The 18,512-nt window shown below is 44.4% G+C and overlaps 1 long non-coding RNA gene across 1 annotated transcript; it reads right to left on the bottom strand.

The window, feature by feature from the left end:
- Positions 1-13,155: 13,155 nt before the first annotated feature.
- Positions 13,156-13,935, bottom strand: LOC127331379 (uncharacterized). The gene is made up of 2 exons (XR_007869716.2): positions 13,734-13,935; positions 13,156-13,620 (listed from the first exon to the last, which is right to left on the bottom strand). It is a non-coding gene; the product is annotated as an uncharacterized lncRNA (long non-coding RNA).
- Between the last annotated feature and the right edge of the window lie 4,577 nt (positions 13,936-18,512).

The raw sequence follows: 18,512 nt of genomic DNA, 5'->3' as shown, positions 1-18,512 counted from the left end.
CACAAGTGGCATAGTGGTTGGCTCAAGGATTTGGATGCATGAGAAGTATTCCCTCTCAATACAAGGCTTAGGCTAGCAAGGTTTATTTGAAACAAACACAAGGATGAACCGGTGCAGCAAAACTCACATAAAAGACATATTGTAAACATTATAAGACTCTACACCATCTTCCTTGTTGTTCAAACTCAATACTAGAAATTATCTAGACCTTAGAGAGACCAATTATGCAAACCAAATTTTAGCATGCTCTATGTATTTCTTCATTAATAGGTGCAAAGCATATGATGCAAGAGCTTAAACATGAGCACAACAATTGCCAAGTATCACATTATTCAAGACATTCTACCAATTACTACATGTAGCATTTTCTGTTTCCAACCATATAACAATTAACAAAGCAGTTTCAACCTTCGCCATGAACATTAAAAGCTAAGAACACATGTGTTCATATGAACCAGCGGAGCGTGTCTCTCTCCCACACAAGCATTTATTCAAACAAAAACAAAAACAAAAGCACACAGACGCTCCAAGTAAAGTACATAAGATGTGACCGAATAAAAATACAGTTTCAAGAGAAGGAACCTGATAATTTGTCGATGAAGAAGGGGATGCCTTGGGCATCCCCAAGCTTAGATGCTTGAGTCTTCTTGAAATATGCAGGGGTGAACCACCGGGGCATCCCCAAGCTTAGAGCTTTCACTCTCCTTGATCATGTTGTATCATCTCCCTCTCTTGATCCTTGAAAACTTCCTCCACACCAAACTCGAAACAAACTCATTAGAGGGTTAGTGCATAATTAAAAACTCACATGTTCAGAGGTGACACAATCATTCTTAACACTTCTGGACATTGCCCAAAGCTACTGGAAGTTAATGGAACAAAGAAATCCATCCCACATAGCAAAAGAAGCAATGCGAAATAAAAGGCAGAATCTGTCAAAACAGAACAGTTCGTATTGACGAATTTTATTGAGGCACCAGACTTGCTCAAATGAAAATGCTCAAATTGAATGAAAGTTGCGTACATATCTGAGTATCACTCATGTAAATTGGCATAATTTTCTGAGTTACCTACAGAGAATTTTGCCCAGATTCGTGACAGCAAAGAAATCTATTTCTGCGCAGTAATCCAAATCTAGTATGAACCTTACTATCAACGACTTTACTTGGCACAACAAAAAACAAAACTAAGATATGGAGAGGTTGCTACAGTAGTAAACAACTTCCAAGACACAAAAATAAAACAAAGTACTGTAGCAAAATAGCACATGGGTTATCTCCCAAGAAGTTCTTTCTTTATAGCCATTAAGATGGGCTGAGCAGTTTTGATGATGCACTCGCAAGAAATGGTATTTGAAGCAAAAGAGAGCTTCAAGAGGCAAATGCAAAACACATTTAAGTCTAACATGCTTCCTATGCAGAGGAATCTTGTACACAAATGAATTCATGAAGAACAAAGTGACAAGCATAAGAGGATAAAACACGAGTAACTTCAAGATTCTCAACATAAAGAGGGGAAACTTAATATTATTAAGATGCATATAACCATATTTCCCTCTCTCAAAATAACTTTCAGTAGCATCATTGATGAAATCCACAATATACCCATCACTTAAAACATTCTTATCATGGTTCATATGCATAGAAGTATCATTAATTTTGGCATAAGAAGAGTTATTCTCATTAATAGTAATTGGAGCAAGATTATTATCAAGAATTTAAACATGGTAAACAAGTTGCATATTAAAAGAATTGTTTTTGGTAATCCAATCATGACTATGGCAAGTTTCATAAGGATAGTTATAACCTATATCATAGCATTCTTTATAATAATCATCAAAGATCGGAGGCACAGTGTCATCATAAGAAATAGAATAGTTATCTTTCACAGTTGGTTTGTCTGTGTCCATACCATCATTGTTATTAGAAGGAGATGTATCAAACACATAATGATCAGTAGCAAAAGGATTTTAAGCTTAGAGCTTTCTATATCATTATGGGAGGAAGCATGGATAGCACTGACACTATGGCAATTATTATCATCATCATTTTCAGAATTAGTTTCCCAGAGATTTGTAATATCAAAAGTAGTGTGCTCATTCAAATCATGATCGCTATTGTATGTAAAGGGCATAGGAAGATCATCGTATTCAGATTCATTATCACAATAATCATTAGTAGCAACATACTTACGGTTACCTAGCGTTATCTCATTCACGCGGGGATACGCCGTTACCTCTTTCTTTTTATTCTCCTTCTTCTTCTTCTTCGTTCCCTTCTTTTTCTTCTCTTTCTTCTCCTCGTTCCCTTCTTTAGGAGGAAGAGGCTTGAAGGTTGGCTTGTCCGCATAACCTGATTTACTTTCAGAAATAATAGAAGAAACTTGGGAGGATCCCTCCTTTTCATTAATTAGTTGAAAACACACAGCGGTCCTATCATATTTTGGCAAGGTGTCATCTTTTAAAATATTTTGTATGTAAGTATTTGTATGGCTATTATCAACGCAATAAGAAAAACACCCATGCAGGACATCATCAATATCAAGATCACTCATATGTAACAAAGAGATTTTTCTCGACAATTCTTCACACCCCAAAAATAAAGTAAGTTCATCATGCTGATTAGGAGTAATTTCATCATCACAATACAAATTTGCAGCACTCATTGGGTTCAAATTATCATTGGAGGAGCATTGAAAATTAAAATGACCCACTTCATGGCAAACTTCACAAATAAAAGGATAGAGGGCACAAACTTTTTTACCAAGATCATCTAGAGCCCTAAGCCACTTTCTAGTTTTTTCATTAGCATGATGGATACAATATTCATCTTTGATTTGATTAATTCCACAAGGTCTATGTATTCCACAAAAATTAACATGCTTATAGGAAATAGCATTCTTAGGAGTTTGAGCATGCTTATTGCAATAATTAACAACAATTTCATTCTTCATGCAAGTCTCTTTAAAAGGTTCATGATACTTATCAAAATTCTTTTTAGGCAATTCAAAATGAGAAGCAAAGGCTTTATAAAGATTTGCAGCAACTTGAGAGTCAAGACCATAAGTAGCACTCATATTTCGAAATTTATCGGTATCCATAAAAGCTTTAATGCATTCATAATCATAATTTATACCTGACTCTTTACCTTCATTGTTCTCCCATCCTTCAGCGTTGTCCTCAATCCGATCAAGAAGATCCCACCTAGCTTCAACCTCCTTGCTTGTGAAAGATCCTTCCGAACAGGCATCCAGATAGTCCTTGTGTTGTCCTGAAAGTCTCGCATAAAAATTGTTAACAATAATATTACGGGGGAGCTCATGAATGGGACATTTGAGCATTAGTGACTTCAATCTCCCCCACGCTTGAGAAATACTCTCTCCATCACGAGGATAAAAATTATAAATGTAATTCCTATCAATATGCACTTCATGAGGAGGATAAAATTTAGAATAAAAGAGAGATGCAATTTCCTCCCAACCAAGAGAATGACTATTCTTCAACAATTTATACCAATGCGCCGCTTTACCGGACAGCGAAACAGAGAATAGCTTCTTCCTTACTTCATCCATAGAGATACCTGCACACTTGAATAACCCGCATAATTCATGCAAAAACAGTAAATGATCTCCAGGATGGACAGTTCCATCCCCTTTATAGCGGTTATCAATAACACGTTCAATAATTTTCATGGGTATCTTGAAAGCAGTACTTGCAGTTGGTGGATTTAAAATATCACAAGCATCATTAGAGTTATCGCATATGGGAAATAAAGCATTGTCAGAACAAATTTTCTCCCCTAAAGATGGGAAGCTAAAAAGATCACAAAAACTAGCTTCCCCAAGCTTAGACTTTTCCATAGCATTAGCAACAATGGTGTTCAAAGCATTCATATTAATAACATTCCCATTAGCATGCATATAAAGTTTCATGGGTTTTTTAATTCTCTCTTCAAACACATCATGTCCTAATTCAAGATAAAGTTCATAAAGATCTCTCATATTTTTGTTGTTTCTGCCATGGCCGTCGTGCTTTTGGTGGTTCGGGAGACAGAGAACGAAAAAGAAAAGAAATGGAAGGGGCTCGTCCCTGGCAACCTGCTGCGCGCGGTCGAGCGAGCGGCTGCCTCGTGATGTCTACGGGAGCCTTTATTCTTGTAGACAGTGTTGGGCCTCCAAGAGCAGAGGTTTGTAGAACAGCAGCAAGTTTCCCTTAAGTGGATCACCCAAGGTTTATCGATCTCAGGGAGGAAGAGGTCAAAGATATCCCTCTCAAACAACCCTGCAACCACAAAGCAAGAAGTCTCTTGTGTCCCCAACACACCTAATACAATAGGTGCACTAGTTCGGCGAAGAGATAGTGAGATACAAGTAATATGGATGAGTATGAGTGATAATAACAATCTGAGTAAAATATGGCAGCGAGTAAATATTCAACAAAACAGTAAACAAACAGAGATTCGATGCTTGGAAGCAAGGCCTAGGGATCCTGCTTTCACTAGTGGACACTCTCAACAATGATCACATAATAGGACTACTCTACACCCTCTTGTTGGATGATGAACACCATTGTGTAGGATTACACGAACCCTCAATGCCGGAGTTAACAAGCTCCACAATATGCAATGTTCATATTTAAATAACCTTAGAGTGCAAGATAGATCAACACGACTAAACCAAGTACTAACATAGCATGCACACTACTACCATCACACTATGAAAGGAGGAATAGATCACATCAATACCATCATAGTAATAGTTAACTTCATAATCTACAAGAGATCACAATCATAGCATAAACCAAGTACTACGCGGTGCACACACCGTCACCATTACACCGTGGAGGAGGAATGGACTACTTTAATAACATCACTAGAGTAGCACATAGATAACATTCAACTTGATCACAAAGAGAGAGATGAACCACATAACTACAGCGGAGCCCTCAGCCCCGGGGGTGAATTACTCCCTCCTCATCATGGAGGCAGCGATGGCGGTGAAGATGGCGGTGGAGACAGCGGTGGAGATGGCTCCGGGGGCAATTCCCCGTCCCGGCAGGGTGCCGGAGCAGAGAGTTCTGTCCCCCGAATTGGACTTTCGTGATGGCGGCGGCTCTGGATGGTTTTCTCTGTTTTCGTCGAACTGGTCGATGTTTTTAGGTCAAGGACGATTATATAGGTGGAGAGTCGGAGTCGGAGGGGCCATAGGGTGCCCAGATGATAGGGGGCGCGCCCCCCTTGGGCCGCGCCGCCCTGTGGTGTGGGGCCCCCCTGGCACCCCTCTGGCCTTTCTCCGGTGCTCTGGAAGCTTCGCGTATTTCTAAGACTTTCGGTGTTGATTTCGTCCGATTCCGAAAATATTTCCTTACTAGGATTTCTGAAACCAAAAACAGCAGAAAACAGCAACTGGCCTTTCGGCATCTCGTCAATAGGTTAGTTCCGGAAAACGCATAAAAACGATATAAAGTGTGAACAAAACATGTCGGTATTGTCATAAAACAAGCATGGAACATCAGAAATTATAGATACGTTGGAGATGTATCACCTCGCTGCGAGAAAGAAAGGGCTGGCACGCCATCACTGGCGAGCCGCTGGGCCACGCGCGCGGGCGGGAGGAGCAGCCTCCGCGCCGCCGCCAGATAGCCAAAGAGAAAATAAAGGGGACAGAGAGTGGCAGCGCCCAGCTCTCCGCTCGTCGCCGGCGATCTTGGCCGCGCGAGCGCGAGCAGCAATCGGGCGGCGCCGTCGCAACATAGACACAGAGAGGGGGTCGGGGGCTTATGCGGCTAGGTTTAGGGTTACTGCGGGGGCAGCGGTTCGGCCGTGATCTTATACCAGCCGAAAACAGTGCACCACCGTCGGATGAAATCCGACGGCCATGGGCGATCGGGCCAACAGGCCGTGGGCCAGGAGGCAGGCCGCGGTGGGCCGTTCGAGGCCGCACGTCGGCGCAGAGCTGCCTCGGGCAAGGCAGGCCGCGGGCGGTGTTACGGGCCGCGCCAGCAGGCCGCAAAGTAACGCGCCGAGCGGCGCGTAAGAGCAAAGTCGCTCACGTGGGCTGTGGGCCGCGGGAGCGTTTTTGGGCCCTGTACAGTATTTTTTCTGTTTTCTGTTAATCATTTCCAGAGGCATTTTTAGCAGTTTTGGGCAGTTTTAGGCCTAATTTTGTCTAGATTTTTTCTGAACAAATAGGACCAACGAAATATTTGTTCAGGAATTGAAAAGTGAAAGATATGCCTCTGAAAAGTTCAAAAGTTAAAAGTTTAAAGTCAAAGTATCCACTGCAATAGTAAAAGAAGCATTTTGTCAAGATTTTTTCTGAGCAAATTGAACCAACGAGATATTTGTTTTAGAAAATAAAAAGTATCAGAGATGCTTCTGAAAAGTTTAAAGTTTAAAGTTTGACTTCAAAGTTTTCGCTGCAAATAGTTAAGATGCATTTTCAATTTGAAAAATGCAAAAGTGATGATTAAAATTTAAAGGGTTGATTAAAGTGATTATTGAAACAATTATGATCATGTCATTTTATGACCAACGTTATTAATGGCATGATCATGTTTTGTAGTAATAACATGTGCAAAAGTGATAATCAAAGTGATTATTGTGACAATTATGGTTCTGTTATTTTTTAACCAACGTTATTAATGACATGATCATGATTTGTTGCAATAAGGTGTGCATTTATCTCTATTTTCTGCCCAACGGTGATATAGATTTAATAGCACAAACAGTTGTATGTTCTAATTTTGACCAACGTTGGATTATTGCATGCAATTGTTGTTATGATCTCATTTCATTGTAGTTTTAAAGAAGGGTACTACTTGATAAGTTGCATCAAGGATGTTCCAACCCTCAGAGGTGACAACTACACTGAATGAAGAAAGAAGGTCGATTTGTGCTGAGGTGGACCGGGTTCCCCACAGCCGATCAGACCAAAAGATCCAGTCAGAAATGACAAGAAAGATGATTCTGCGTGGCAGAATAATAGTGGCTAAGTGCCATTTATAAAGAATACAATTGAGAACGCTATTGTGGGCTCAATTGCAAAGTGTGCTTCCGTATGGGAGTATCTTGAAAGAATAAAGAGCCAGTTCACTGGTTCTTCAAAGATATGTGCGACCCAGCTGCTATAGCAACTAGTGACAGAAAAGTACACATGGACAGGAAGGACATGGCAAATGTGCCATATGGTGTAATAATGCTTATCTGGGTGTTGTCTGTGTGTAATGTGAATGAAAAGTGTTTTCCGCGTTGGACAAAGAACAAAAGAAAAGAACTGATGAATCATCGAAATTATGGCATTGTCGCTTATGCCATATTTCGAGGGGGAGAATAGAAAGACTTGTTAAAGATGATATTCGTCCTCCATTAGAATTCTCGGACACAGAACAGTGCATCGATTGCATTAAAGGAAAATTTGTAAAGCAAATTAAAAAGGGTGCAAATCGAAGCACATCAACACTAGAAATAATTCACACTGATATATGTGGACCATTTCCTGTGAAAAGTGTGGATGGCTATGATTCGTTCATAACATGCACGGATGATTACTCCTGATATGGTTATATTTATCAAATAAAAGAAAAAACAGAAGCGTTGGATAAATATTCAAAGCTGAAGTTGAAAATCAGCATAATAAAAGAATAAAGATAGTCAGGTCTGATCGTGGAGGGGAGTAGTACGGTCGACATACTCCATATGGCCAAGTCCCTGGACCCTTTGCAGGGTTTCTACAGGAGACTGAAATAGTCGCCCAGTACTCGATGTCGGGCGAACCTCAGCAGAATGGGGTAGCTGAAAGGCGCAACCATACCCTTATGGATATGGTGCGCAATATGATGAGCTATTCCACCCTACCATTGGGATTGTGGATTGAGGCGTTAAAAACCGCTATTCACATTCTAAATAGAGTACCAAGCAAATCGGTGCCCAAAACACCGTATGAGCTATGGACATGGAGAGTGCCTTCTCTAAACCAGCTGAAAGTGTGGGGGAGCCCTGCTGAGGCCAAAGTATTCAATCCAAATATCGCAAAGTTAGATACCAAAACAGTCAGCTGCCATTTTATTGGCTATCCTGAAAAGTCAAAAGGTTATCGTTTCTCTTTGAAGAAATACACAAAGTTTGTGGAAACGAGACATGTTGTCTTCTTAGAGGACGAAATGATGAGGGGGAGCATGGTAGCTCGAAAAATTGATCTTGAGGAGAAGAGGGTGCATGCACCTAATCCGATGACTCAGGAGCTATTTTTTGCGCTACCATGTGCACCTGTACCGATGATCCCTGCGATTGTGGTGCAAGCGCCTGTTGTAACTCCACCCATGACAACGATGAGTGAAAATTCGGAACCTGTCCGTCAGGAGTCGAATGAACCATTTGTTGAGCATGAAAGGGACCAACAACAGCCACCTCTAGAGGCAAAATGATTTACACAAAGAGAAGGGATAGATTACAATGAGACATTTTCTCCGTTCTCATGTAACGATTCCTTCAGAATCATCATGGCACTAGTTGCACATTTTGATTTAGAGTTGCATCAAATGGATGTAAAGACGGTATTTCTAAACTGGGATTTAGAAGAAAATGTATACATGAAACAACCCAAGGGTTTTATCATGGAAGGCAAGGAAGAAATGGGATGCCGCCTAAAGAAATCTATTTATGGATTAAAGCAAGCCTCCAGACAGTGGTATCTAAAGTTTAATGAGACACTTAAGAGATTTGGATTTAAAGAAAATATTGAGGACAATTGCGTTTATGCAAAGTTTAAAAGTGGGAAATATATTTTCCTAATCTTGTATGTGGATGATATTCTGCTTGCCAGTAGTGATGTTAGTCTACTGCAAGAGACAAAGAAGTTCTTGTCCTCAAATTTTGATATGAAAGATCTTGGTGAAGCGTCATGTGTTTTGGGCATAGAAATTCACCGAGATAGGAACAATGGAGTATTAGGACTATCGCAAAAGGCTTATTTAGAAAAGATTCTAAGTAAGTATAATATGCATAAGTGCAGTGCCACACCTGCCCCTATAGTCAAGGGCGACAGTTTTGGGAAACATCAAAGTCCCCAAAATCAATACGAGCTCGATCAAATGAAAGCGGTTCCATATGCTTCGGCTATTGGAAGCCTACAGTATGCACAAGTGTGCACTCGCCCTGACTTAGCATTTATCACCGGAGTACTCGGTAGATATCAAGAAAATCCAGGTTTTGAACACTGGAAAATGGTAAAGAAGGCTTTGCGTTATGTGAAAGGCACAAAGAGTTACATGCTAACATACAGAATATCTGATTCCCTAGAAATAAGAGGGTATTTAGATGCAGATTTTGCGGGGGATAAAGATGATAGAAAATCCACATCTGGATATGTATTCACCCTCGCAGGGGGAGCTATTTCGTGGAGAAGCTCCAAACAGACGATAGTTGCATCATCCACGATGTATGCAGAATTTATAGCATGTTATGAAGCCACGGGGCAGGCATTATGGTTAAAGTAATTTATACCCGACTTGAAAGTGGTAGATTGTATTAACAAATCACTAAAGATGTACTGCGACAATGAGCCTGCAGTATTTTATGCTCACAACAACAAGTCGAGTACAGCTACGAAACCGAACGAGGTTAAGTATTATGTTGTGAAACACAAGGTCCAGGATCAAACAACAAGTCTCGAGCATATAAGGACAAAAGACATGCTTGCGGATCCGCTAACGAAAGGCTTACCACCCAGCGTGTTCAAGGAGCACGTAGCCCAGGGGCGGAGCTCCCAGTAGGGCAAGGTAGGGCAGCCGCCCTACCTTGATTTTTGATGAATACATTTAGATGCGTGTGTTTTTTCTGAAAATTTTGAGTGGTCATACATCGAAAACGGACTCCGTATGAGAAAGTTATGCGTGTTTCAGTAAAAACACTGCGCAAAACCGATTACAGGCAAAAAACATAGACTATTTTTACCTCCAAATATAAACTCGTATTCTAGATTCAATGTGAATAATATTGCTTGTATTACAGATATTTATCATTGAACGTACCCTAGTATATACAAGATAAACTCGAGTTATTCATTATACATACTTGTAGAGTTAAAGATTTTTAGATATTTTAAAGACAAGTAATACTTTCTCCGACCGTGTTATTACTCCATTAAGATGACATAGGGTTTATCCGTGACGACATCAACAATTGAAAGGAATTTTCTAGCAACAAAAACAATCAAAATCGAGTTACGCATTGAACGAGGGATAATCAAACGTCTTGATTATTTGAATTACATTTTTAAGAAGATGTAAAGCTTTGCCGTTGAGTTAGCATTATTGGTATGTTTTTTAGGTTATATTTATAATCAAATATTTTTTATTTTTATTGTATTGAGATATTACTACTTTTTTGGACTATTTGACATTTGCATCATTCAAATTTCGCCCTACCTTAGATTTTTTTCCGTCCTGCGCCACTGACGTAGCCGGCATGGGTTTAAGGGAAAGTCTTACCTATCCTGGATCATAAGAGGTCCAAAAGTAAAAGAATTTGTTTCAAAACAGATAAGTGCATTGTGGCTGTCTGATTCTATCGGCAATAGAGCTGTGACGATGAAACATGCCCTATGTACTGATCCAAAATGAAACGAATAAAATGAAAGTATAAAGTTAAAAATAAAGTTGAGATCAAGGGGGAGAATGTTAGGATGATCTCCACCCATTCGAGTCCAACCACTCGACGTAACCCTTGACCGCGCCCTGATCGGGTGCACCCAACCGCATCTGGTTGGTGGGCCCCTGTCGCCTGCGCAATAAAGAGAGGTGGGGGTCGGTGGCACTCAGGACGAGGTGTTCTGGAGCTGCCACTCGCCCCACCAACAGACCCACCGATTAGGGTTTTGCGCAGTGCCGACGGGAAGCTCCGCCGCCACCTCTCGCTCGACCTCACGCCGTCGCCGTTGCCACCATGTCCAGATCGGCGAGCTCCACCTCTAATGGAGAAGGTAAACTGACAGTACCCCTCTCCTACACGGCCATGATCTACACTAGTCGATCTAGCACTTTTAACATTAACATCACATTTGTTTGAACACGATTCTTTTACTCTTGCAAAAGCGTCACACAAAAGTCCACACCATCTACGGAATAATTCTAAATCTATGTAAGGTTTGCTCGAGCCAAAGCATCGACAATGACCAGCTGTCAATTATGTTGAGCAAGAACACATCAGTGCGCATGATGGAGAGACGATGAAGGTCATTCTGGGGGTGACAACAGAGAAATTTCGCTCGCCACCTCGAACCGAACGGCATGATACCTCACCGGATCACCCTCCTCCGCCAGCGTCCTCTGTTGATCGCTCGCCGTCGTGCGCGGCCAGCCTTTGCTGCTCGCTCGCCGTCGCCGCGCGGCTGTTGGACCTTCTCTGCCCAGGCTCCCACGCTGGGCGTGCGCTCGTGTACGTAGGCGACGTCGACGCGCGCGCGGTCATGAGGGCGTCAAGTTGGCGCCGGATGCAACCAAGGTTGCGAAGGGCGGCGAACGATGGCAGGCAGGGTGGTGCTGCACCATCCCGTTCGAGGTGGCGAACGCCATGTCGCGCGGCCAGCTCTGCAGCACGGATACCTGGCCTGAAGCTCGTGTCCGCGTAACCCCCACCCTCTTCACGCTCAAGTTTGACGTTTGGGATGGAGAACCCCCTCAGGTTTCAACTAGAACACATAACCCCCTCAGGTTTACATTACCGGTTAATTTACCCCCTCTAGGCGGTTTGTGATTGCATTAGCAGTTTTGGTGAGTGGTATTGCCCACGTGGTTGAGAGATGGGGAAGGAGAAAACTCCACGCCGTCGCTGCCTGCTCTCCCGCACCCGCCGCACTCTTCTCCACCACCCGCCTGCCCACACGACCTCCCACCGCCATCCGCGCATTGGAAGGGGGTGTGCGAGGCTAGTGTAGACTTCCCACCGAGCTCGTGCGGGAGGAAGCTGGGGGTGCCTCGGCTCTGACATCCTTGTAGGCATCGACGCCGCCGTGGCCGACGGGGTGGCCGTGATGTCCCTGTCTCTCGGCGCAGCGCCGCGCCCTACTTCCGGGACACCGTGGCGGTGTGCTCCTTCGGTGCTATGGCGGTTGGCGTGTTCGTGGCAAGCTAGACCGCGACTTCCCGGCGTATGTCACGCTCCCAACCAGGGCGCGTCTGGCCGGCGTGTCCCTCTATGCCGGTCCCGTCCAGTCCGCCCGCCCCGTCAAGGCCGCCGGCCATAACAGGTTCATGCGCCTCATGTTTGACTTCACGGCGATGTTCGCGAAGACCCCAGCCAGCTGCCTCGTCGCCGACTTCCCGCTAGTCCCCTTCGTTGCGACCATGGATGACGCCGAGGAGGTGCTGTTCTTCCGGCATGTGACGCCCATCGCGTATTCGCGTGGATAAGGATCCAGACGTACCTAACATAGGCGAGCACAACAAGATGAACCAGGCTCGGCAGGTGCTCGACGCGTCTATCGCCAAGCTCGTCTCGCTCCGGTGGCAGCGGCGCTGAGACGGTAGAGAGAAGCAGAGACCAGACCTTGTGCGCGGCTCGGCCAGGTGCTCCTTTGCCAACGCACTCAGTTCACGTTGGCAATACCACTCACCAAAACAGCTAATGCAATCACAAACCACTTGGAGGGGGTAAATTAACCGGTAATGTAAACTTGAGGGGGTTATGTGTTCCAGTTAAAACCGAGGGGGTTCTCCATCCCAAACATCAAACTTGAGGGGGTTATGTAGACTTCTTTCACGCTCACCTCGACGAGCTCCGACGAGTCGACGACTGTGGGCGGCGCCGGAACGCACGCACGCGCGCGGCACACTAGGTCGGGCTCGCTCATCACTGCTGTCCTTCTTACGGCCGGCTTTATGCCGTTGCTCCGTCGAGCGGCTGCAGCAGCACGTCTTGAGGAGGTCCTCCTTGGATTTAGGTGTCCTGCTGTGTCTGTGTGGTGGACGCCAGCAGCTGCGTGGAGCTCGCAACTCACTCTCCTGGAGGCCCGTTCGTTCGAGTGTGCGACACAAGCGCCGGCGCCGCGCGTTCGTGGACGCTGCTGCACCTGCAGACAGACACACGCGTTCACTGAACTGAGCTGCTCGAGTGAACACTGAACAGAGGACAAGTCCCATATACAGAGGAGAAGAGTCGATGAACTGCCCAACACAGAGGAGAACATACTGCAGTAGTATCTTACAGTAAACAATACATGGACACACAATCCTGCGGTTACGAGTTCAGACAAGTTGTGAGACAACAGAACAAATTTCATTCCATTTATAAGAGGAATACTCACTCCGAACAAATCGTTCGTAAAGCTTCTCACAAGCAAGCTAAGGAGCTCTCGCAGTACTATATTTCATTTTCGCATATGCCTGTATATATGACTGTTGAATCACAACAGCTAGCTGCACTCACTTTCCGGTGTGATTCTGTAGGTTCAGGGATCTATCAAGCTTATACAGGACAACTTAGAAACCGCAAATTCGATGTCAATCTGCCAGACTAACTACCATCCATTGGCTCGTGATCGCGGGGCTGAAGTCCGACAACTTACGACTACTGCACAGATCAAAGCTAGCTATTCACACAGCATTGACTCATCGCACGTGTTGGTCTGCAGAAAGCAACAGCGAGACCAGTTGTAAGTACATGAATAAACATCAGTTGAAGTTCTCACTAGGAGAAAAAGCGACGAAGTGAGCCTTTGAAACTTTGTTGGTAACAAACCTGAATGATTGATCAGACGATGTTATTGCCAGATTCAGGATGCTGCCCTTGTTGCTGCTGCTGCTGCCTATCACCGCTGTTTTCACTAGCAGCGCTATTCCCAGATTCGGGATCCTGACCTTCATTCACGGGCTGAGGCTGAGCTAGCCGTCGGCTCCTCCTCCTAGATCTCCACCTCAAGAACTCCACCAGCAGTGAGTTTGGAGCCATGAGCGCTCCCAGCGGCGACACGGGCGACCCCACCTCCGCCGCCGACATTCCCACCGCCGCCGCCGTTCCCACCGCCGCCGCCGCCTCTCCCCTCACCACGCCATCGGTACAGGTACGCAAAGCTGCCATAATCTCGGTTACTGATGGGAAGATTGTGCGTGCACCTGGATTTCTCCGCATCACGGATGCTAGGGTTTCGATTCTCGATATCAATTTGAGGCAGATTGGCTCGGAGGTTGCTCTGAAATCGATTAATGGCGGAGCATGTTGTAAGATCAATGGCCTGTGGATCAAAATTGGGCCGGAGACGAGGATCTCTGCTTCCGCGTGCCGGGATTTTCATCGCGAGCCGCCCTCAGCGCGCGTTTGCGATGTGGTCCGGCTAGGTGGACAGCTTGGTTTAGCCCAATCGATGGCGGCCTGTGCTCAACCCGTTTCTGGGCCACAGCCCAACACTGTACAGACAACGCCCTTATCCATCGTCACGCCGCCCAGGTTCAACCCTAGATCTCACCAGACGGGGGCAGTTGTGTTCGTTCCAACGCGATTCACCACGCGGCCGCAATCTCCACCTCCAAATCCACCACAGATCTGGTCTGGCGTCACCTCCGGCGACCGAAGATCGTTTGTGCAAGTGCTTCAGTCTCCGCCGCCGATGGATCGTCGCTTTGGGGGCCCGAGGCGCTACTCTCCGAGGAGATCCCCACCAAGAAACTACTTCGCCAATCGTCCTCGACCTGGTTCGGAGGCTGATCGACGGGATGAACAGCGTCGCTGGGAAGATGAAAGGCGCCGTGAAGCAGATCGGCGTTTCGATGAAGAGCGTCGTCGTGAAGAAGACAGAAGGCTCGCAGATCAGGAGAGGCTTCGGGAGGAGGAGCGTCGCCGTATTGAAGAGCGTCGGCGCCTTGATGAGGAACGCCGTCGAGAGGCCTCTCGCATCTCCGAGCGGGTGGCTCGCGAGCGGGCGCTGGCGGACAAACGTCGCCAGGAAGAGGAGGCTCGCACGCGGGACCGCTGGGCGCACAGATCCGAGATGCGTCCTGGAGCTTCTTCACACCTGGAGGATCTGAACAGATCTATCGATGTAAGTCAGAATACCTCTTCTTCCATTCCGATTCCAGTAGCAGCTGCAGGGTCTGATAGGGCTGAGATTGGTCAGAGTCAACAACAGTCTGGATCTAGTTTGCACATCTCTCCAGTAGCTCCTGTTTTGCATGAACCGGTGGGGTCCTCTGTACCTCCACCTGCATCTACTGTGCTTATCACTGGTTCGAAAGCGGCTGATAATAGGTTCAAACAGTTTAAGGGTTCTTGTATCAATTGCTGTGGTGAACATCATATAGAGGTGTGTCAGACTAGAGAGCCCTGGGAATACAAGGCTCCTTTCTTTGGCAGTGAAGAATTTGGTTCTGGTTTTTATTCGATTCCAGTTCCTGAAATAGAGGCTCAACCTGTTGAACAGTTGAACTATGCTCATATCACAGTTGAGAAAGGGGAAGTTAATTGCAGAAATATTGAGCATGAATTTAATGTCTGGGCAGAATCTATGAAGATTAACTGGAGGTTTTTTTGCTAAGGAAGTATCTCCTACTGAGTTTAGGACTAGATTCCCTTCTGCAAAAGCTATTGAAGAACTAGCTCATTTTGGTAAACTCTTCATGAAAACTGTTCCTGGTGCCATTATCTCTCTGGAAAAATGGGCTGGTGACATCCAACCAATCTCTATGATGGAGGAAGCTTGGTTCAGAATCAAAGGGATTCCCATGAATTTCAGGAACAGATCCACAGTGTTTTATGCTGCCAGCCTGGTGGGAAAGCCTCTGGCTCTTGATAAAAATTTCCTGAGGAACTTTTCCTATGTGAGAGTCAAGATTGGAAGCCAGGATTTGTCCTTGGTTCCAAATACTCGCATAGGTGAGATCAAAGGTGGTTTCTATGAATTTCAATACACCAGGGAATTGTGTGAACCAGTTCCTAATCCTGGGACTAGAATTCTGGTTGCTGACACTAATCAAGGAGGAATGGGTGATGATGGTACTCCAAAACGGCAGAGGACTGGGAGGAATGATTCTGATGCAGGTTCTCGGTCTGCCCCACCAATGATCAATAACAATTCTGACAGGAACACTGGTTCAAATAGACAGACTGCTGCTGCAGTATATGTGGCTTCTGGCAGGGATAATGGCAAGAGGAAATTATTTGAGATGGACTCCCTGGATGTCTCAGAGAAAAATATGGATGATGGAACATCTAGTTCCCTCCCATTTCCTTGTGGGAAAAATACTACTGAAGCCTTGTCTGATGTTCATAAATCGGTAGTTGATGCTTTTGCTCCATCTGTTTTATCTCCTGGTCAAGCCTCATCAAGTGCATCTGCTTCTCCTTCTTATGCAAAATTTCTTCACACCCTAACCAAGTCTGGCAGTGACAAATCTTTCATGTTCCAGAAGAAGTATAGGGAGGAAATGGGTTCCATCCTAGAAGATGTTAATGAGGAAGATATCTCTAAAGAACAAGTAGATTATGATACCACTGACTCTGAGGATGCTGCAACTTCTGAGAGGTACATTATTCCTGGGACAGGTGTTATGGCCTTAGCTGCTCCATCAAGACAGGAAAGGGCTGCTGTTGTGTTGTCTGCTGATGGTTCTCAACCTGATAATGGAGGCACTCAAGAAGATCCTCTCTCACAAGTTGACAACCCTACTGATGTGGAGACTGCTGCTGACATTCATATTAATGAGAATTTGCATCAAGCAGGTGGTGGCCCACAAACTATCAGGATGAGCGCCAGGATCATCTCTCAAGACTCTCATATTACAAGAATTCCAGAGAGGGCAAGCAGATCTGCAGCTGCAAGAGATGTTACAGGTACTAACCTTACTTTTCATAATTCCTTTGCTTTACTTGATGATGATGATATTCATAATAGAGCCCTTGAAATGGGGGTCAACCCTGAAACTTTCACCCTGGAAAAAATCAATTACCTGAAAGATCTGGAACAAGCTAGGCATGCTATAGATAAAGTTCAAAATGCACAGGAAGCTGAAGTGGATTCAGATTCTGATAGAGTCTTGCTTTTGGGTTTTGAGAGAGATCAAGATTTGGCTGAGGAAGATGATTTTACTCCTGTTGTTTCTAGAAGAAGCAGGAAGAAGAGGAGGAGTGCTGGTAAAGATAGAAGATGGAAAGGAACACCAGCAAAATCAGGTGGTTCCTTTGAAGGGGCACAATCAAAATCATGTGCTGCCTTGGTGAAGGTTAACAATGCTCACCCTTTGAGTGGCATTGTTACTGGAACCAGATGTAGGAAAAAAAATCCAAAGTATTTATGATAGGAGCCACTTTTAACTGCAGAGGGGTGGGCAAGAAAGGCATGAGCAAGTTTCTGTCAGATTTTATCAGTGAGCACAATGTGGATTTCTTGGGGTTGCAAGAGACAATCAAAACAAATTATTCCTCTACCTTTTTCAAGAATATTGATCCCCAGGGACTGTTTGATTGGAAGTGGATTAGTTCCACTGGTAGAAGTGGTGGAATTCTGGGTGGTTTTAGGCTGTCCAGATTTTCTATTACTGATACTGTTGTTGGCAAATTCTTTATCAAAGTTACCTTGCTGGATCTGAAACTCAACTTGAAGTGGTGCTTGGTGATTGTGTATGGTGCTGCCCAGGTTTGTGATAAAGATGATTTTCTTACAGAGCTTGGTTTGGTCTGTAGTGACCAGAGAATCCCTCTTCTCATTGGTGGTGATTTTAATATCATGAGATTTTCCTCTGAAAAAAATAAAGGAATGAGGAACAACAGATGGTCAGATATGTTCAATTCTATTATCAATACCTATGCTCTCAGAGAAATCAACATGTCTGGTGGCCAGTATACTTGGTCCAATAGCCAGACTGTCCCTACTCTTGAAAAATTGGACAGATTCTTGATGAGTAATACCTGGGAAGATCTTTTTCCTTTGACTACAGTTCACAAACTAAACAGGGATATTTCTGATCATAATCCACTCATTCTTGACACCATGGAGAATAGAACAAAAAAGAAAAGTGAATTCAGATTTGAGAAAAGCTGGATTAAAGAAGATGACTTCCTTGATAGAGTGGACAGAGCTTGGCAACAAAGAGTTAGTGCTACTAACAGCTTGGATAGGTTGCAGAAGAAGTTGAAAAATGTTAAGAATAGTCTGAAAGGGTGGGGATATAATTTGAGAGGAAAGTACAAGAAAAGAAAAGGTGAGATTTCTCTTTTACTTACTGAGCTGGAAATGATGGAAGAAAATTCTCCTTTATCTCATACAGACATTCAGAAAAGGGCTGAGTTGCAGCATGAGTTGCTTGATATCCTTGACAAAGAGGAATGTTTTTGGAGACAGAGGTCCAGAGATAACTGGTTGTTACATGGAGATTGCAACACAGCTTACTTCCATAGAATTGCAAATGGTTGCAAGAGGAAATCAACTATTTTTTCTCTGAAAAATGGAGACTCTCTGATACAAGGAGATGAGAACTTGCTCCAGCATGCTACAGATTTCTACAAGATGTTGTTTGGTCCAGTTGAGGA

The sequence above is a fragment of the Lolium perenne genome, chromosome 2 (genome assembly GCF_019359855.2).
Source record: "Lolium perenne isolate Kyuss_39 chromosome 2, Kyuss_2.0, whole genome shotgun sequence".
Taxonomy (NCBI): Eukaryota; Viridiplantae; Streptophyta; class Magnoliopsida; order Poales; family Poaceae; genus Lolium; species Lolium perenne.
Note: the sequence above shows the minus strand (reverse complement) of the source record. Positions and strands in the feature narration are given on the sequence as shown.